Here is a 23,458-nt window from a genome sequence, read left to right as displayed (position 1 = left end):
GCGCGCGGCCTGGGACCAGGTGGTTTGCATAGACGCTCAGCTGGTGCGCCCGGGGAAAACGCAGGTATTCCCTCACTTTGTGATTATTAGGGATAGGTTATATAGAGTGAGCCGTGACACTCAAACAGGTGAGGAGTCCACCCAGTTGTTGGTGCCAAAACCCCGCCGGGAAATGGTTTTCCAGGCGGAGCACTGCAATCCCCTCGCTGGCCACTTGGGGTACGAGAAAACACTCAATCGGGTCATGGTCCGTTTCTATTGGCCAGGCATCCGGGCAGACATACGCCGCTGGTGTGCTGCCTGTACGGATTGCCAGATGGTAAACCCGGCGGCCGTCCCGAAGGCCCCTTTGCGCCCATTACCACTCATGGAGGTCCCGTTCGAAAGAATTGGGATGGACCTCATCGGACCATTTAACCCAAGCATACGGGGATATCGCTTTGTGTTAGTTCTGGTGGATTACGCAACGCGGTATCCCGAAGCAGTGCCGCTGCACTCCATCTCTGCCAAGAGTGTGGCGCGAGCACTCTTCACGGTCATTTCCCGCGTCGGAATCCCGAAAGAGATTTTGACGGACCAAGGCACGTCCTTTATGTCACGCACAATAAAGGAACTGTACGGGTTATTGGGGATTAAAGCGATCCGCACCAGTGTATACCACCCACAAACTGACGGGCTCGTGGAACGGTTTAATAAAACGCTGAAAACCATGATCCGTAAGTTCACGCACGAGGACAAACCTAACTGGGATAAATGGCTGGATCCCCTAATGTTTGCGATGCGGGAGGCACCCCAGACCTCTACCGGTTTTGCACCGTTCGAGTTATTATACGGCAGGAAGCCGCGCGGCGTATTGGACCTAATTAAAGAAAGCTGGGAGAAAGGTTCAAGCCGCGGTAAAAACAAAATACAATACGTTATGGACCTGCGAGCAAAACTCCACTAGGTGGGGCACTTGTCCCGCGAAAATTTGCTCCGCGCCCAGCAACAGCAACAGCGTACGTACAACAAGGGAACCCAGCTGAGAAAATGTTCACCGGGAACAAAAATACTTGTACTACTCCCAACTTCCAGCTCAAAATTACTAGCAAAGTGGCAAGGACCCTTTGAGGTCACACGGCAGGTAAATGATGTGGACTACGAGGTTCGGCGCTCGGACCGAGGTGGAGGCTTACAAATTTATCATGTAAACCTACTGAAAGCATGGAGGGAGGCCGAGCCTGTCTCCATGGTGACGGTAGTGAGAGAGGAGGAGGAGTTGGGGCCAGAGATCCCGCACTTTGCTTCTTCTTCTCCTCTTCCCTGTGATGACCAGCTCACATTGGCTCAAAGAGCGGAGGTTGCTGAGTTACAGCGGAGGTTGCTGAGTTACAGCGGCGCTATGCAGATGTGTTCTTCTCGCGGCCCGAGCGCACGGATCTCATCCAACATCATATTGAGACCAGCCCGGGGATTACGGTGCGGTCTCGGCCATACAGGCTTCCCGAGCACAAACGCAAAATAGTGCGGGACAAATTAAAAACCATGCTGGAGTTAGGAGTAATAGAAAAATACCACAGCGCATGGTGCAGCCCTATCGTTCATGTAGGGAAGAAGGATGGGTCTGTGCGGTTCTGTGTGGATTACCGCAAGGTGAATGAGGTGTCACGTTTTGACGCGTACCCAATGCCTCAGGTCGACAAGCGTCTGGATTGGCTGGGCACTGCTCGTTTTTTCACGACACTGGATTTAACCAAGGGCTACTGGCAGATTCCTTTATCACCAGAGTCCCGGGAAAAATCGGCCTTCTCCACTCCGGAAGGTTTATACCAGTTCGTGACGCTCCCGTTCCGGTTGTTCGGTGCGCCTGCCACGTTCCAGCGCCTCATGGACCGGGTGCTGCGACCCCACGCTGCATACGCGGCTGCCTACCTGGATGATGTTATCATCCAGAGTAGTTCTGGGAAGATCACCTGCGGCGGGTGGGGGCGGTGGTCGAGTCCTTGAGGCGGGCGGGGCTCACCGCCAACCCTGCGAAGTGCGCGGTTGGCCGAAGGGAGGTACAGTATCTGGGGTACCACTTGGGGGGGGGAGAGGCTGCAGCCACAGGTTGACAAGACGGCGGCAATTGCGGCCTGTCCACCCCCCAAGACTAAAAAAGAGGTGAGGCAGTTTTTGGGACTGGCGGGCTACTACCGTAGATTTATTCCCCGGTTTGCAGACCTGACCAGCCCACTGACGGACCTCACCCGAAAGGGTGCTCCAGACCTGGTCCAGTGGACGGAGCGGTGCCAGCAGGTGTTTGAGGAGGTAAAGAAAGCACTCTGTGAGGAGCCGATACTGCACATGCCAAATTTTAACATTCCTTTCTGTCTGCAGGCGGACGCGTCGGGCCGGGGACTGGGGGCCGTTTTGACTCAGCGGGTGGAGGGCGTCGATCGCCCCATACTGTACATCAGCCGGAAATTGTCGGACCGGGAGGCGAGGTACAGTACGGTGGAGAGGGAGTGCCTCGCCATCCGGTGGGCGGTCGGGGCCCTCCGCTACTACCTGCTGGGGCGGGCCTTCAGTCTCTGCTCGGATCACAAACCTCTCCAGTGGCTCCACCGTATGAAGGACCCCAATGCGCAGATCACCCGGTGGTATCTCGCATTACAACCATACAACTTCCGGGTGGTCCACAGGCCGAGAGCGCAGATGGCCGTGGCAGACTTCCTCTCTCGCCCAGCTATTGGGGGGGGGGGGGAGAGGGGAGTGGGCGCGGCCGGCAGGTGCCCGGCCTGTGTCTGGCGGTGGAGGCATGTGGAGAGGGGCGTGTTCCACGCGTCCCCTGCGGGTGGGGTATGTGCAGGGGCCGGCCATGAAGCAGCCAACAGGTGAGTGGATACCTCAGCTGGAACGAGTTATCTAATCACCTGTTCCCTTTATTAGCAGCACTGGAGACCATAAAGCAGGAGAGACATGAGGACGCAGGAGGACGCAGGACAGGGGCACAGAGACGAACAAGAGACAGCTGAAAAGCTGGACAGACGGACAATTGTGTAAAGTAAAAGATGTACTGAAGACTGTGTCCAACCTGAGAAGCTGAACAGACGGACAATTGTGTAAAGTAAAAGATGTATTAAATACTGTGTCAAACCTATATCCAGAGCTGTGTGATACTGTGGTCAGAAGAAGACGGGCGAGACGCAGGAAACTTCCACACTATACTTCTGTTAAAATGTAATAATCACTTATTCTTGTGTTGTTTGGATACTTTACATTCATTTTTGATGATATTACAAATTTAGGTATAGAAATGGCAACAGCAGAGGAAGAATGTCCCATAACAAGAAGATAGAGAAAAAGAAGAAGTATCGACTACAAAGGCGGACCCGCTGTTAGAATAATTATGTACATATTATCATCATAACTTTATGCTTAAGGGCCATTGATATAAATTATTGTCAATTGTACTGAAGTGGTATTTTTGTATCTATGCCAGCTGGCATTCCAAAAGATTGCCCGTTGTTTTTATAAGTGTTGTGTCCAGATTCAGCCTGCTGATGGCCAAGGCCGAACACCGCTGTGACACAGACAGAACAGAGACAAGGCGATATGACCTGCGTCACGTCACCTACTTTTTATTTATTCTATAATCATATATTGTGTCTAACTGGAGTTGTTGAGATTACCCCCTTCCCTCAGCAACAGCTTCAGTGATGTACCAGGGCTTTCCAAATAAATAGAAAAGGCGCGCGGGCTTGACTATTAGAACGTAGTTTACATCTGTAACTAGAATACACCCCGAAATACATGTCTACTCTTGAGCTAAATTGAACTCTGTCTCTGCATGTTTCCTTGCTTCTTGTCTGATTATAAGATGTCGTCAGTGTTTGAACCTGACACCCGCGCAATTTTTCTGGACTTATGCAGATCCAAAAATACAGATCAGCAGGTACCAGAATGTAAGAAAAGTTGCTTTTACATAATATTGCGGAAAAAACGCCAGATGATATGTCTTACCTTATACACACCATAATAATACTCTTATGTTGAAGCACAGTACAATCCATCAAGCGGTGCGGCTTCTTAGCTTACCAATGTCGTACTAAAACCTTTTGATGGATTTTTGAGCACCGTGAGCAATGTTTTATATTTTCAATGGAACATATAAAATGTTGGTGTAGTTTACTTGAGAGATATTGCAGTCTACACGTATCTCTTATGTGTGACTGCCATCCACTGGTCACACTTATCATTTTACCATTTACCAATTAAATTTGTCCGAGGTCGGTAAGCACAACCAGAATTACTCCGTACATTAGGCGCATTGTCGGTTTTTGAGGGAAAAAAAAGGATTTTAAGTGTGCCTTATAGTCCGGGAAATACGGTACATACAGTTTGAACAGCAACACCATTTTCGGTATTTTTACTGATGTGATTATTTTGAGTGCTACGTGTACTGTATTTTGAGAATGACTAGAATAGATTTAAATTGAGCCTTGACCACTTCTTAAACGAACAAGACGTATGGCGGGAAAACAGTCAATCAGCACGACGTGCCGTTGGGGAAAAGGAATGGCAGAGGTGTGTTCCAGCTGTGTGCTATGTAAGACCAAATGTCAAAAAGAGGCATTAAAAGCGTGCTGAGCACTCGCGGCTTTCAACTTGATTACCCCCCCCCCTTCCCCGACACAAGGCAGGCACAGTAGGGGGACGCCATAATTAAAAGAGTTGCTCCTCGTTATATTCAGGACTGAAGAACACAAAAGCGGAGATGCGGCCGTCGCACATACGGCTCGGGGTCATCCATCAGAGGCGCAGCAAGGTGAGCCCGATTAAACCCATGGCGCCACATCCATCTCCCTCCTGCTTTATTCATGGCACTCGCTCCTTCCGCCGCGTTATTCCAATCCCCCGGCCAGTCCCTTCGCACGATACCATCTTCCATCTGCACTTTTATGCGCGTGTGATTTCCCCTCGGAAGAATATCAAGACGCGTTTAATCACAAACTTTTGGAATAATCTGAATAAAATTATTCATTGCTGCGATACTGTTTGCTTGGGCAGAAATGATATCGTGATACATGTCCGATGGATTACGTGGATCAGTTGTTGGCAGCTGCGGCGTCCAGATGCAACGATACACATTTGGAGCCAATAATAGCCTGATATGTTATGAGCAGGAATTATAGTACACACTTTTATTTTTGAAGTGTGCGATGCCAAAAAAGGTTTGATAAAGTCAAACTAGTGGCTTTGAAAACTCTTACCTCATTAAGTGTATTGGTAATTTGTGTTTTGGCGACACCCGGTGGTCGCAGTAACTCATTAAATTAAGACCATGAACAAATTGAATGATGCGGACACGTTTGTTACTGGATGCTTTCCAATACGCTTCTGCCTTGGTGACTTTGTATGTGTAAGTAATATGCAACTATAATTATTTGATATTTGTTTATATTGATTAATGCAATTCTGCATTATTGTGCAAACAATTATTACGTATGTCTAGCTTGTGTGCTATTGTGTGCTTAGTTGTTGTGTAGCTGCTAGCTCCTAGTAGCCTAGAGCCTAGCAAGTTTACCTTTTTTTAAACGACTTGACTAAAATAGAAGAAAAGACAATGTCGTGCAATCTACCAACATTTTGGGGGGGAATAACCTTTAAAATTGGACAAATCTCAGAAATGATGTAAATAGTATTCATATTCAATTGTACTTGATTAGGGACAAATGTAAATGTCTTTTTCAAAAAAACACAATACTTTGTCTGGACCTGCACCACATTTTAAGGGTTTCCTCCCCGACATACAGTGCATCCCAAAAGTATTCGCAGTACACCACTTTTTCCACATTTTGCTCCGTTACATTTTTGTCCTCAAAATTCTACACACAATACCCCATAATGACAATATAAAACAATTTTTTTATTTTATTTTTTTGCAAATATTATTAAAACAACAACAACAAAAAATCACATTGTGACGGACTTCCTGCCGCCGTCACCGTGTGAGTTGCCGTCACACTGGATGCAGGACGCATCATAACAGGTTTGACTCTTTATTATTTCAATAATGTCATTTTCTTGCCATTCGGTCGCGCCACTTTCTGGCTCGCTGGCTCTTCCTGGTTGCCGTTGCGCACCTTTCAGTGCCCACTGGTTGTGTCTGCTGCGGAGCCTCATCCTCGTCTGGATCTCGCTCGTTGTCCTCGTTGTGCTCGTGGTCGGTCGTCTCGGGTGGTTCCTTCTCCTTCCTCTTCTCTCTCCTTCCTCTTTCTCCTCTCTTAATTTCTGTCAGGAGATGGACAGATTGAGACTCAGTGTGTGTGTTACGCACCTGACTTGGATTACGGCAGCGTTGCCCCAGGTACGCCACGCCGCTCCGTTCCGCCACATCCTCCGCCTCCTGGTCTCCATCTTGAGCAGGGCAAAAGTATTCACAGCATTTGCTCAAATGTATCTATGTTAGCAACTTCTCTTTCTTTATAATGTATATTTTCTGCTGGATCTACGCTTTATTTTATGTTGCCCTTTTCTAATGAAGCTGTTACATATACTGTAATATTGCACATGCTAATTGGGATTGTTATGCATTGTATATTTTTTATAATACTATAATATAATAATACAGTACATCAGTATATATCATATACTGTATATATATATATGTATATATATATATATATATATATATATACATATATATATATACATATATATATATATATATATATATATATATATATATATATATATAAGGGGAAATATTACATATATATTCTATTCTATTTTGCTACTATGGTACTTTTAGTCTACGTTATACCTTATCCTTTCCATCTTTTGTAACTGAGCTACTGTGTGGAAAAATGTCCCTTGTGGATCATTTAAAGTTTGTCAAAGTCCATGTCTAATAATTCGATGTACCACTTACAGCCTCAAGTCTTTTTGAATACGATGCCACACGCTTAGCACACCATTCCTTTATCAGCACTTCTTAAGCTCCATCAGGTTGGATATTAAGTGTTGAATTTCATCCAGGATGTCTCTGTACATTGATGCATTCATCTTTCCCTCAATCCTGACTTGTCTCCCAGTTCCTGCCGCTGAAAACCATCCTCACACCATGATGCTGCCACCACCAATACTTTACAGATGCACTGTACGCCTTAGTCCTCTACAGAGTTGAATGGAAACTGGTTGAGTTAGTTCTCCAAAAACAAAAAATTGCGCGAAAGTTAAATGACCAAAATACAGGATCAGAGGTTCATGCTCGACAACCAAAAATACAGCAAAGTACATTTAGTCAAATACTCCGAAAAACCAACCTTAGAAGATGTTCTGTTTAGAGATCTTTGAATAAAACATGTCCTGAGTAGATGAGTGTTGCATTTTAATGTGGAACATTCGAGCGATGGGGATATTAATACATGTAACCGGCGCTTATTTTCACTCACAAAAGGTGCAGGGGAAAAAAAAAAAAAAGTCAGGCTAGGGTCAATTAATGTTTTTAGCATTTTTATGCTTTTAATGAGGTGCCTCATCTCCAAAGGCTTATTTTACACTCCGGAAGCGAGCAAATCCAGAGTATGTTTGGAATTTAAAATGAGTTTTACTTGCAACGCACTTTTATGTAATTAGGTGCTTTTGTTATGGCTGTGTGTGTGTGTGTGTGTGTGTGTGCGTGTGTGTGTGTGTGTGTGTGTGTGTGTGTGTGTGTGTGTGTGTGTGTGTGTGTGTGTGTGTGTGCTGCGCGCGTGTGTGTGTGTGGGTGTGTGTGTGTGTGCGCGTGTGTCAATAGCTGACAAATGATTTAGTAGAGTGTCTACTAAAAGTTTAAAATTGTAATATCTGGGTTTTTTTATACTTTTGAGTCTCATTTACAAGTGTTATATTGTCCTCTTTGCATGCAGTTACAATCCCAAGACATTAGATGGCAGTAATAGTCAGGAAGTAGTCTTTGCCATTAAGTTGAATGTGCCAGTGCTTTCTTTTGTTGTGCCCTAAAGTATGTATACTCTTAATGTTGGACTAGGAGTGTAATGAGGGCATGTGCCAATGAAAAACTGTGGTAAAACTTGAGACTATTTGTATAAGTTTTCAAACTAAAATGATTGGAAAATCGTGATTGATAAATAAGTGGTGACACTGCTAATTTCCTGGAAAGTAAGCTAACACTGCTAATCGAGAGCGAGCAGGGAGTGTCCATTGAGCTGTGACTAACTAGCTAGCTAGTTTGAGTCTCATTAGCAAGTATTGTATTGTCCTCTTTGCATGAAGTTACAATACCAAGACATAAGATGGCAGTAGTGCATTGACCACTTGCTGTAGCCAGGAAGTAGTCTTTGCCATTAAGTTGAATCTGCCAGTCTTGTCTTTTGTTGAGCCCTAAAGTTTTTATATACTGTCTGAGTGCTTGTGTCAGTGAAAAACCTTGGTAAAACTTAGGACGATTTGTATAGCTTTTCAAACAAAAATAATCGGAAAACACTGCTCATTTCCTGGAAAAGCAAGCTAACGACGCTAATCGAGAGCGAGGAGCTAGTCTGAGTTTCATTTGCAAGTATTATATTGTCCTCTTTGCATGCAGTTACAATCCCAAGACTATAGATGCCAGTAGTGCATAGACTAGTTGCTGTAGAGAGGAAGTAGTCTTTGTCATTAAGTTGAATGTGCCCGTCTTGTCTTTTGTTGCGCCCTAAAGTGTTTACACTGTAAATGTTGGACTATGAGTGTAATGAGTGCTTTTGTCAATTCAAAACCGTGGTAAAACTTAAGATGGTTTGTATAAGTTTTCAAACTAAAATGATCGGAAAATCATGATTGATAAATGCTTCTAATTTCCTGGAGAAGCAAGCTAACACCGCTAATCGAGAGCGCTGTGAATAGCTAGCTAGCTAATTAGCTTTCTATGATAAAATAGTTGTGTGAGCAAATAAGCTATTCAAATGTGCACAAGTGGTTTTCACGCTTTATTCATCAAGTACCACCTCGGAGAACATTTGGCTCTCCATGTACCACCATAATGACCAACATGAAATACAGTGATGTAGTCAGCCTAAGTTTTCATTAAAAACAAGAAGTATATTTAATGTTTTTGGCCACTGTAACGTTACGCACAGTTTGAATGAAAACGCTATGTTTGAAAATAGAAAAATAATGCATTGTACTTTAATCAACTTCCCGCTTGAATGCAGCTGGGATAGGCTCCAGGCAACCCACGACCCCGAGAGGGACATGTGGTAGAAAATGAATGGATGGATGTACTTTAATCAAGTGATTCGTTGGCATACCACTAGTGGTATGCAGCCCGCATACCATAGTGGTACATGTACAACAGTTTGAGAATCCCTGCTATGATTGTGTTCTTATTCGTGTATTATTTTAATGCATGCTGTTTAAAAGAGTTTACTGTAAGTATTTTTGAGCAAATTAAACAATGCAGTGATAATATTAACCACGATCATTTGGTTACAATAATTGTGTGAATGCTCCATAATATTCACACACATGATTTTCTACACCACATTCATCTATTTATTCTTCCTCTTCTTCTCCAGATTTTGCCGAGCACTACCTGCCACATTTTTCACCCGATTCAGACTGTTCTAGCTTCAAACTGTTCAGTTTTTCGGGTGTTGCAGGCTTTCCCTTGACAAATTCCAGAAATTCCCAGATTTCCCAGAATTCCAGGTTTTCCGGGACATTTTTCCCATTCAAAATGAATTGGCCATTTTTCAAACTTTCACCATTTCCACATTTTTCAACATATTCAAACCATTCCATCTTCAACACATTCCACTCATCCTGGACATTTCACTTTCAGTTTATTTCAAACATGCATATGATATAATGTAATGCATCGCACAATTCCAGTTGTTTCATTACAGCACGTCCGAAAAGAAGTAGGAAGAAGAAGAGCTTATTTAACCCCACCCCTTTTCATACCATCGCAATTTTATCCCATTTCCTTTTTCTCTGTGTTTTTCAATTATTTAAAAAAATTGCGGAAGCAGAGAAACAGGTCTGTACTTTGTAAACTGGTGTTTGTCTCCAGTCTAATAAATAGGTCCGATTTTGGCTTTTTACATTTTATCTGGGAATTTGCCTGTTTGAAATAATAGGTTGTTGATTTATATTAAACGTTCTGAAATCTCTACAATAACCTTTTTTATAGTTTCCATATCAATTTCATTGTAATCAGTTGAGGTCTTGGATTTAACTTTTTTCACAAATTGATTATTTCGTCTTTTGTCAGTCCATCTAGGGACATAGAGTTGGGGTTTCTATCTATGCTGGCATTCAAGTCCACAATTGACTCAGAATCTGGAATATTTTTCTCCAGATTTGGTCCAATGTTCACAGAGTACTTATTGAAGCTTTCAACTACTTTGCTCATATTGTCATTTTTTACATTTTCATCTAAGAAATATTTGGGATAGTCCCTTTTAGCACCATCTTTAACATTGCTATTTAGGATGCCCCATGTTACTCTCATATTATTTTGTTTTGGTCCAATTATTGACTGTAATATTCTTTTTTCCATGTTCGTAGTATGCTAGTTTGCTTATTCTTGTAAGTTGTGTACTTGTTTTCTGCTTCTGTAGATCTTTTTGTCATAAATGTTCTATATAGGGTATGTTTCTTTTTGCAAGCATTCCTCAGTCCATTTGTCATTCATTGTTTATTTTTTTCAAACTATAATTTTTGTAAGTTCAAAAAATTTCTAGGAATTGCCATAATTCCTGGTTTTCCAAACCCTTTTATGACCGTTTTTTCTGGCGACTACTCTTTCCACATTTTTTAACCCACTTCAACCATTCTATTGTCAAATAATTATTCTGAATCAGGACAAAAAAACAAAGTTGTTTTTGAACTGGAAAAATTTCCAGTTTTCCCGAAATTCCATGAATTCTGTAATGCAATTTCTCAGTTAGGACTTCAACATTTCTTGACCAATTTCAAAAATTCCAACTCATTCAGAAAATAAAAAATGTTTAGAATTAAAAAAAAAATTCAGCTTTTCCCGTAATTCACAAATTTCCATCAAATTACCATTGAACAGAAAGGGACCTTTTTTAAAGTTCCACAACTCCCACATTTGTCATCTGATTCAAAGCGTTCTAACTCCAAAATATTCAGCCTGTTCAAAATTGTGTGCTCAGTAAAAAAATCACGCACTTCCAAAAATTCCCAGTTTTCATGGACATTTTCCCCATTCAAAATGGATTGTCCATTTTTCAAACATCCACACTTCGCACATTTTTTAACTTATTGAACCCATTTCAACATAAACACATTCCACTCATCCAACTAAAACGTTCCAAAGTTCTAAGCCTAATTCCATTTTTCCTGGAAATTCCAACTCGTCAAAATTGAAACCATTCCAACATTCAAACTTTTCTTACATTCATACTATTCGTAAGTAAAGTCAGATTCTACGTTTCCAAAAATGGGCTAACTTCATGCTATTGACATGCTACTGATTAGTATTAGTGATTTTGCGCAGCAATTTCAACACCTGTGTTCATGAAAACTACAACTAAGTTGAAGTTTTAATCAAAGAGTTGGTACATAATAAGTACAATACTTGCAGTATTGACACTTTTTAGGCCGCAAAGAAAAAAAAACGCACTAATGCCATCTAACGTCTTGGACCTGCAACTAAAATTGTAACTTGGACAGCAGTTATTATAATCAGATATTCTTTTAAATGTTGCAAAAAATATATATATTTTACGTCTTTATTAAAACACACAAATGTACCAAAAAGTGGTGCCATTGAGTAGCGATATTGATTCCCAGGTGCAAGGAAATGGTACCGTATCGGTTCAAATGTTAACGGTACCCATCCCCAGCAAGGACCCAGCGGGCCTTTTGGCTATCTATGTAGGCATACATCTTCAAATCAAATATTGTGTTATCTGGTGAATACTAAATGTTAGCAAGTTAACAGTAGAATGCTAGCCTTTTAGCTTATTTTGCAGTATCAAAGTATTAAACATCTTGTTATTAGCATGTTAGCTTTTTGGCAGGTCTATACCTCAGTGTTGTTCAATTTGTAAGTAAAATAAGATTATACTTTTCCAAAAATGTGGTATCTTGATGCTAATCTCCATTGGTTTTGCTATTGGCATGCTATTGATTCGCATGTGTGATTTTACACGGCGATTTCAAAACCTCCAAATTTGTTCATGAAAGCTACGATTAAGATGAAATGTTAATCAAGGAGATAGCGCATAATAAGTACAATACTTGCAGTATTGACACTTTTTAGGTTGAGGTGAAAAAACAATACACAGTACTGCCATCTAACCTCTTGGGCTTGCAACTGAAATTGCAACCTGGACAGCGGTTATCAGAATTAGCTCTTTATTTTTTTTTGAAATGTTGCAAAAAATGTTTTAAAAATCATCAAAAACAATTGCTATTTATTAACACAAACAAATTTACCAAGAAGTGGTGCCATTGAGCAGCAATATTGACTTCCAAGTACCCGGAATTTCTACCGTATCGGTTCAAATGTTAACGGTACCCAGGGCTTTTGGCCCATTTTGAAGGCATAGATCTTCGAGTCAAAAATGTGGTTACCTGGAGAATGCTAACTGTTAGCACGTTAGCAGTAGCATGCTAGCCTTTTAGCTAATTGTGTAGGTACAAAACCCAAAATCAGTGAAGTCGGCATGTTGTTTAAATGGTAAATAAAAACACAATACAATGATTTGCAAATCCTTTTCTACTTATGTTCAATTGAATAGACTGCATAGACAAGATACTTAATGTTCAAACTGAGAAACTTAATTATTTTTTGCAAATAATCATTAACTTAGAAATTAATGGCAGCAACCCATTGCAAATAAGTTGTGACAGGACATTTTTACCACTGTGTTAGATGGCCTTTCCTTTTAAAAACACTCAGTAAATGTTTGGGAACAGAAGAGACACATTTTTAAAGTGGAATTTTCTTTCCCATTCTTGCTTGATGTACAGCTTAAGTTGTTGAACACTGTTGTGGTATTTTACGCTTCATATTGCGCCACACATTTTCAATGGGAAATAGGTCTGGACTACAGGCAGGCCAGTCTAGTACCCGCACTCTAATTATGACGAAGCCACGCTGTTGTAACACATGCAGAATGTGGCTTGGCGTTGTCTGGCTGAAATAAGCAGGGGGCATCCATGAAAAATACTTTGGGTTTTAATGGCAACATATGTTGCTCCAAAACCTGTATGTACCATTCAGCATTAATGGTGCCTTCACAGATGTGTTATCCATTCCTTGGGCACTAATACACCTCCATACCATCACACAATTTGAAATGTGGACTCGTCAGACCACAGAACACTTAAACACTTTGCATCAGTCCATCATAGATGAGTTCGGGCCCAGCGAAGCCGGTGGTGTTTCTCTGTGTTGTTGATGAATGGCTTTTGCTTTGTATAGGCCCAGTTTTTGACTTGCACTTACAGATGTAGCTACCAACTGTAGTTACTGACAATGGTTTTCAAAAAGCGACATCAGTTTGTAAAGGATATGTAGTGATATCCTTTACATTGATGCAGTACCGCCTGAGGGATCGAAGGTCACGGGCATGCCGATTACAGGCAGTGATTTCTCCAGATTCTCTGAACCTTTTGATGGTATTACAGACCGTAGATGGTGAAATCCCTAAATTGCTTGCAACAGCTAATTGTGAAATGTTGATTCCAAATTCCAAACGAGGTAATACATGCAAAAATAAAGTTTTTCAGTTCGAACGTCAAATATCTTGTCTTTGCAGTCCATCCAATTGAATATAGGTTCAAAAGGATTTGTAAATCATTGTATTCTGTTTTTATTTACCATTTACACAATGTGCCAACTTCACTGCTTTTGGGTTTTTTATATACCTCAGTATCAACCATCTTATTGTTAGCTTTTTGACAGGTGTATACCTCAGTGTTGTATATTGTGTTGATGCTAGTGTGCTGTTAGCGATTTAGTTCACTAGCGAAACGACAAATGTTGTTTCATCGAGGAGCGTGCGCTGATGCAATGAGTCAATAAATGTTGTGATTTAGCGTCCGGGAAGCTTTTTCCAGTGCTTTTACATGCCGAACCCAACACCCCCACAGCATTACACTAATGAATTACCCGAGCACAAGTCGTCCATACTTCTACTTCCAGTAGGTGGATTCTCATATTAACAAATGCTCAAAGTGATTTTTGTTTAGGAGATGGTGCTTCCTTTGGCAGCATGGAGTGTAATCCTTTAATGACACCCCGGCATATGACTAGTAGCTCCAGCAGATCCTGTTAGTTTCAATTTGCTGAGCCAGCACACTGAAGTGAATGATAAGGAGCCTAATCCTTCCACGCGACACTGCTACCCTTCTTGATCCGCCATTACCCCGCCCGGCTAGGGGAGGACGCCCATAAACCTCCTTGTCTTTTACATTTCATTCTTCCATATGGCCCAATGTCACTTCCTATGCAGGGAAAGAAGCAACACTGCTGCCAGCACAGCAGCTTTGACCTTTATAAAGCTTTCCTCTTGCTGTGTGACATTAGCAGGTGCTGTTTACTGTTTGCATGCTGCAAAGAGAGCCAAGCCACACTTTATTTCAAGCATTTCAGTTGATTTGGAACAAGCATGTGACACAATGTAACGCATCACATGTTTCCAGTGGTTTCATTACAGCATGGTCGAAAAGGAGTAGGAAGAAGCAGAGCTTATTTTAAAATTTCCCTTTTCATACCATAACAATTGTATCCCATTTCTTTGTTCTCTGTAACAAAACAGTGAATAATTAAATAATATACCATAGTAAATAAATACATTACTTTGTTACATTATTATTATTAGATACATAAATAATTTATAACTTATTTAATTATTAATTATACATTGTAGAAGTTTACTTCAGACTGGGAAAACAGGGTCAATCATGTCACGCTCAATAAGCCAGATTTTATTTTCTAGAATCAGTGATTATACTGTTAAAAAAAAAGATGACTCCCTATATCAATCAATCAATCAATCAAAGTTTATTTATATAGGCCTAAATCACAAATGTCTCAAAGGACTGCACAAACCACTACGACTATGACATCCTCAAAAGAACCCACATAAGGGCAAGGAAAACTCACACCCAGTGGGACGTCGGTGACAATGATGGCTATTAAAACCTTGGAGAGGACTATGTGGGCAACCCCCCCTCCCTTGGGGACCGAAAGCAATGGATGTCAAGCAGGTCTAACATGATACTGTAAAAGTTCAATCCATAGTAGATCCAACACAGCCGCGAGAGTTCAGTTCAAAGCAGATCCAAGACAGAAGCGAGAGTTCAGTTCAAAGCGGATCCAAGACAGCAGCGAGAGTCCCGTCCACAGGAAACCATCCCAAGCGGAGGCGGATCAGCAGCGTAGAGATGTCCCCAACCGATACACAGGCGAGCGGTCCATCCTGGGTCCCGACTCTGGACAGCCAGTACTTCATCCATGGCCATCGGACCGGACCCCCTCCGCAAGGGAGGGGGGGGCAGAGGAGAAAAAGAAAAGAAGCGGCAGATCAAATGGTCTAAAAAGGAGGTCTATTTAAAGGCTAGAGTATACAAATTAGTTTCAATGTGAGACTTAAATGCTTCTACTGAATTATATGTCTATAATTTGTTTGTTTTTTGTTTTGTTTTTTATTATGGTTACATTATTATTTTTTTTTAATTATTATTATTACTATAATATTTTTATTAACTTATTTGTTAGTATTATTATTATTTTGGTTTGTTTAGTTTATTTTTTTTCTTGCTGTTTTTCTCTTTTTTTGGGGTGGTGGCGTCTTTGGGATAAAAACAAAAAAATAACAATTTTGACATTTAGGGCAGACAATAGATTAATGGTTCTTAACCCTAGGGGTTCGGTGAGTCGGCCTCAGGGGTTTCGGCGGAGCTTCCGCCACGGAGGTCAAGACACACCCGCCTCATCGTGTAAATAAAAACTTCTCCTTATAAGCGTATTATGGATACCCCCAAACAATGTTCCCTCTAATTTTCCATATGCGTGAGCAAAAGCAAAAACTCCTTCAGCATTCAGTGGAGCACATGTGAGTGACGTTAGACATGCACATGTACTGTGGCCACACCAGCATAACGCACCTGTCCCAAACCTGACTAAATAACAAGTTAAATGTTTGATTATTATAATCAAATGACAGCAGTCATTTCCATGAGATTATTTTCTAATATAAGTATTTTGGCCCAATTACAATGACAATAACAAAAAAAGTGTTTTTTCATGAACTATGCACTAGTATTGTATGTCTGGGTGGGGTTCCTGTTTTGGAAATCATTTGTACCCCTTTCAGATATCGCATTTGGTTCCCACTAAAACCTTCACATGTTACACAATAAGATGCAAACATGGGATCATGTGTACATTCCTGTAACTTTGTTTGTAAAACATATCTTAATTAGTATTTATTTAATATAATAACATAATTTCATGGTTAATATTTATGAATTAAGATAAAATTAAGAAAAAAACATTTTATTGTTCACCAAAGAAGGGTTAGGTGAATGCGCATATGAAACTGGTTGGGTTCGGTACCTCCACATGCAATAGATTCATGATCTATGCAAATATGATGTAATGGATAGGAATGTCTGATGCTGGATGTCTATAAAAAATTTAATAAAATGTTTAAAAAAAATACATAAATAATTATTATCTCAAAAAAAGGTTTCAAGATGTTCATCATAAATTTTCTTCTTTGTACTTTGTGAACATTTGTAGTATTAACAGTTTCTTAAACGGAATAATATTGGTGCTTTGTTGGATTCCCTTGCCTAATCTATTCCATAATTTAATGCCACATATGCATATGCTAAAGGTCTTAACGTTTTACGTGCATGCACATGTTTTAAACAACATTTTCCTCTAAGGTTAAGTGTCTCCTTTTGTTGATAAATTGTTGTACGTTCTTGGCTAGCAGGTTATAGTTTGCTTTGTGCATCATTTTAGCTGTTTGTAAATGCTCTATGTCGTGGAATTTCTGTATTTTTGAGTCAATAAATAAAATGTTTGTATGTTCTTTAAATCCAACCTTATATATTATTCTAAATTATCTTTTTTGGAACACCACAAATTTGTATTGTTTCCCCATATTTCTACACAATAACTCAGTTATGTAACATGAGCGAGCTGTAGCGATAACAATTAATGTCACCGTATATTATTGGCTATATAAATGATAATAGAAGCATTTCATATGAGTTATTATGTCATTTCCAGTTGTAGTATTTCCTCAAAACTATTCTTGTTCTGCTTGCTAATGCACTGTTAATATCTGGTTTCTTTGTTTCTATCAACACTTCTGTTAAAATGTAATAAACACTTATTATTCTATTACTACTACATTTTTTTTCTCTAAGAACTAGAAAATCCCACTTATGTAAAAAAGTTGTGTGAATTCAGAAGAGCTAAAGCCGAACTGAAACGCTAAAAGTTAGCACGCTGGCCACATAGTGTGAAGTAACAAATAAATATGAGCAAAATGAGATGAACATCTAGCATGCTGTCAATAGCTTGCTTACAGTTAGCATTAGTGAACTATTAAAATATATGACACTGACAACCTGCTAAATTAGCAAGCATGCTCATGCTAAAATACTAGCATGCTTCAAGCATTAAAACATATTACTCTGTGATGCGTACCTGAAAAATGAGCTAAAAATGCTACCATGGGAATGTTAGCATGCTTCATGAACAAAAATATGACTATGTTGTTTACATATAAATTTAGCTAAAAAAAACTAGCCTACTAGCAGGTCACATTTGTCAAGTAACAAAATAGTTGACGCTAAGATGTACATTGGTAGGCTCTTATTTGCTTTGGACACCCCATGATTCGATGACCATTCAGGGGCTACATTTCAAGAATACATGTATTATTTATACATCTTCAATGATGTTGTATATTATTATTATATTGTATATTATTATTAGATTTTATAAAGGTATTACATTTAATTATTAACAATGTTAGTATTTTTACAAGGCTCCTCTGTTTTTTGTTGGTCAGTACAAACACACACACACACACACACACACACACATGTATGGATATGTGTACGTGTGTTTGTATGTATATATTAATATGTGTGTGTATACTGTATGTACATATACACATATTTATATGCATATACGTGTGTATATATGTATGTATATAGATATGTATATGTATATATGAATGTGTATATGTATGTATATGTGTGTTTATGTATGTATATATGTTTATATATATGTATATACAAGCATGTGTGTATGTATGTATGTATGTATGTTTTTATGTATGTATGTATGTAGTATATAGTTACTATGCATGCATAGTAACTATATGAGTTTATGTGTATGTATATATATATATATATATATATATATATATATATATATATATATGTATATATATATATGCACACACACACACAAACTCATATAGTTACTATGCATGCATAGTAACTAGTAAATATATGAGTTTGTGTGTATGTATATATATGTATATATATATATATATATATATATATATATATATATATATATATATATATATATATATATATATATATATATATATATATATATATATATACATACACACACACACACACAAACTCATATAGTTACTATGCATGCAGTCTTGTTTCGGCCCCTGGCCAAGTTCTTTAGCCAAAGGCGGCCCCCTCAGTCAAAAAGTTTGGACATCACTGGCTTAAAGAATTGCAAAAATGTTAGCTAATGCTTCTTACAGTTTTAGTTAAAACCAAACCTAGAACTAATGTTTAGAGAACATTAGCATTTATGCCAAATTTTAGAACCGTCTGTATTACTTAAACATATATAAATATTTTGACATTTGTCCATTGATTCGGAATTGTCCACTTTCTATTTGTGATTCATGGGAGAATTGATAATATTTACGCCCTCTACCAGAGGTGTGGACTCAAGTCACATGACTTGGACTCGAGTCAGACTCGAGTCATGAATTTGATGACTTAAGACTCGACTTGACAAAATGTAAAAAGACTTGCAACTCGACTTAGACTTTAACATCAATGACTTGTGACTTGACTTGGACTTGAGCCTTTTAACTTGACATGACTTGCTACTTTCCCCAAAACCCAACGATTAAAAAGTTATTCAGGAGCGCTCCGTATTTTCCATTGTGTACGCGTGTTTGTCAACATGTGTTCAATGACAGCCTGTGCGCTACCTGTCAGTACAACAGCCAATTAAATTACAGCCAATCAAATTACATCCACGTTGTTTTCGTCACACAGCATTCAGCCAATCAAATTGCAGGAAAACCAACGAAGAAGAGCTTTCAAACAACAGAAGAATAAGTGAAGAAAATTATGCCATAAAGTGTTTCGTTCGGGTATTAAAACTACGACTTGGTCAACAAAACAGGAATTGCCGTATGCAAAACATGCGGTTGGAAGATTACAGACGGAGACGCATCAATTTACAACTTCGTTTGACATTCGAAGTTGCACAAAGAAGGGTACGTTTTGAATGTAAGCTAACGTTTATTGGCTGAGTAACGTGACATTTATTTGCTGTGTAGTTAAATCAGTGAGGCTGTAAACTCACTGCTAACGTTATAATAATAAACATCTTTTAAGTAGACGCAGCATCGAGCGCTACTGCCTATTGCCGCAGACGGGACGCGGGGCCGCCATCTTGGAGTGGTGATCCGCTCCACTCAGTGCAATTCATTTGGAAAGAGCAATGAACTGTCAATTCATTAACTCACTGAATACCACTTATATTCACGCGCTTTTTTGTCATACGTGTAACTATGATAAAGGACACATGTCCTGGCGTGTTCATAATTTGCTTAACAGTAATATAATATTATTACATGCTGTAAGTGACCAGACGTCTGAGATCAAAACTGGGAATATAATCCCAGAGAAGGGGAAAAAAACAGTCAGCTATTTTGAAGTTGAAGAAACAATATGATTAGGTTGTATATACATGCGTATATCCTACATAAACAATGTATGAATACATTAGATATCTATATATCTTACGGACCTATAGACCAGAGGTTCTCAAATGGGGGTACTTGAAAGGTATCCCAAGGGGTACATGATATTTTTTTAAATATTCTAAAAATAGCAACAATTCAAAATCCTTTATAAATATATTTATTGAAAAATAATTCAACAAAATATGAAACTGTTAAAAGAAATGCAACAATGCAATATTCAGTGTTGACAGCTAGATTTTTTTGTGGACATCTTCCATAAATATTGATGTTAAAGATTTCTTTTTTGTGAAAAAATGTTTAGAATGAAGTTGATGAATCCAGATGGATCTCTATCACAATCCCCAAAGAGGGCACTTTAAGTTGATGATTACTTCAATGTGTAGAAATCTTTATTTATAATTGAATCACTTGTTTATTTTTCAACAAGTTTTTAGTTATATTTACATCTTTTTTTTTTTTCCAAATAGTTCAAGAAAGACCACTACAATTGTGCAATATTTTGCACTGTTATACAGTTTAGTAAATCAAAAACTGATGACATAGTGCTGTATTTTACTTCTTTATCTCTTTTTTCAACCAAAAATGCTTTGCTCTTATTAGGGGGTACTTGAATTAAAAAAATGTTCACAGGGTGTACATCAATGAAAAAAGGTTGAGAACCACTGTTATAGACTATATCTCTGTTGCTGCAACAGTAGAGAGTTTATTCTGTCTTGACACTTTGTTTTGATATTTTCTATTACATTCTTCCTTTAAATGATCATGTTTACAGTGATTGTTTTATATGTATTTTTCATGTATGTTGCTTTGGATAAAAGTGTCTGCCAAATACTTTATCATATATAAACACCTGAAAGTCTTTATTTCAGATAAAACCACCAATCTGTTTCACAGGATTCAGAATAAAACCAAATTCTGTCTTACTCAACAAAGTTAGTATTTGAATATTGTTACTTGAAGACTTATCTGTGGTTGCAATAAAATGAGAATGCATCATAATCAATGGCGGCTGGTGAATTTTGTTTTAGGTGGGCCTGAAAGTTTGTAAACCAAATACCTGTAGGGGGATCATCCTCCCTCAGAAGATTTCTTTGTGATTTTCACATACAAATATTGTAGTTCTTTGCTCCTGCTTAACTCTGTGGAAATATTTTTTTCACAAAATACAACCAATAGAAGTTTAATGTAAATTCTTACTTGTAAAAAGTAATCCTCCAATTCCTATTTTCAACAGTCCGCTCAATTGAGCAGGAAAACGCTGAATACCAGCCCAGCATCTTTGTTTTCTACCTGTCAACTGTCAGTTTAGGCTGCTTGCCGGCTCCTCATCACCACTTAAAGATGGCGGCCAAATTGCTTGCGTCACAGCAGCTAATTCTGCGTCTACTTATAAGATGTCTATGGTTATAACGTCATTGCAAACACGGCAATCTGTTGCGTCCACTGCAGTTCGCTACCTTATTCATACTTTTTGTAAAGTGATTTTTTTCTAAGCAGGGTTGCATGAGGTACCTACACATAACGTTACGTTAGTGAATGTATCACACACAGTAACGTAACGTTAGACGGCAGTCAGCAGCACCGCGTATTTTAGCCACCTACAAAAAGACAAACATAGTCAAATAAAGGTCAGTTAAAATGTATACTATATTGAGAATATGTGTACATATTCCAAAGAGCCCTGACATCTAAGAAGTACAGCACTGTTCATTGTTATGTTCATGTATTTGTTGTTTTTCATGTGTACGCACACATAAACACATACAGTATGAAATGAGATCAATGAGATAAGGTAACAACATTATATAAATTGCTGATGAACTAGTTACAATGCAATATTCCATGGAAATACAATGTTAACACTTTTCTGCAAATAAGTACAGTTGCACTTGTTTTTTTAAATGTGTTTATACTGTAAAGGAATGAGTTAAATGTTTAGAATAACTGGTTAATAGTGCTATTATGAAGTGCAATGTCAGCACTGTTTTTTTTTTAATAATAAATACATACAGCATTTTAAAAGCATACACAATCTGTGTACATATATTAGTCTGTGGTTAAAAAGACTTGAAATGACTCGAAACCCAAAATGCAGGACTTGGGACTTGACTTGAGGGTTTCCAGATTCGACTTTGGACTTGACTCGGACTTGCCTATCTTGACTCGGGACTTGACTCGAGACTTGAGGGCAAAGACTTGAAACTTACTTGTGACTTGCAAAACAATGACTTGGTCCCACCTCTGCCCACTGCTATCTATTGTTATCAGACTTATCACTTCATTGTCTTCGCCATTGCCATAATTCTTAAGCAACGACCATGGAGCAATTCTGTATTTTTTAGTGTATATAATTCACATTTTCTGCACTTACAGGGATACAACAGACACAACAAGAGGGGCCAAGAAAAGTGAGTTTTGCATAATTTGACCCCTTTAAAGTGATCATTCCATTCATCCTGTTGGCTTTTCAGCCTTCTCACTGGGCATTTACACGCATGTCTTGAGGGAAATTGCTGCTTTTAGTTGAGAGTATATTGGCAAACACCCAGGGAATGTCTAATAACAAGCAGGAGTATGTCATCAGTCTATGGGCGCGCTGTCAGACGACAATGAGGCGCTTGGTGCTACAACAACACTTCTGTTTTCGTCTCTTGCCTGTGAACACTAGTTTTTTCCCGAACCATACTTGTCAGAAGTCGTTTCATGTGCACCAGCAGCAGCAGCAGAGGAGCAGTACGTCTTCGCTGCTAGCGCACCTTTGTCTGAACCACACCGGTGGAAGCTCAGCTGAGCGACTGAAAAACAGTCGAGGGTATCTCACAAGTAGACCATTTTGTTACAGCTCCTCAAGGAACATTACTATGGAAACAAAGCTTAGATGTACCTAAGTTAAGTCCGCGTACAGCTTGGAGAGCAGTACATACGGTGGCCCCTTTTTATCGCACCCGAACTGCAAAATGCTCACAGTTGGCACTAGGAGTGCACAAAAAAATCAATTCGCATCCAAATCGCGATTCATTCTCTTCCCTATTCTAAATCCATCCATTCATTTTCTCCCGCTTGTCCCTCTCAAGAAAAAAAAAAAATGTATGTGTGTGTGTAAATATATGTGTATGTGTGTGTATATATATATATATATATATATGTATATATATATATATATATATATATATATATATATATATATATATATATACACATACATATATATATATGTATATATATATACATATATATATATATATATATATATGTATATATATATATATATATATATATACACATATATATATATGTGTGTATATATATATATATATATATATATATATATATATATATATATATATATATATATATATATATATATATATATATATATATATATATATATATATATATATATAAATGCAAGATATGCAAGATGGCGGCGCCCGGACGGGCTGCGACACTGCGGTGCTCTTGCTAAA

This window comes from Nerophis ophidion, linkage group LG07 (genome assembly GCF_033978795.1).
Source record: "Nerophis ophidion isolate RoL-2023_Sa linkage group LG07, RoL_Noph_v1.0, whole genome shotgun sequence".
In the NCBI taxonomy this organism is placed as follows: domain Eukaryota; kingdom Metazoa; phylum Chordata; class Actinopteri; order Syngnathiformes; family Syngnathidae; genus Nerophis; species Nerophis ophidion.
This window is presented reverse-complemented; position numbering follows the sequence as displayed.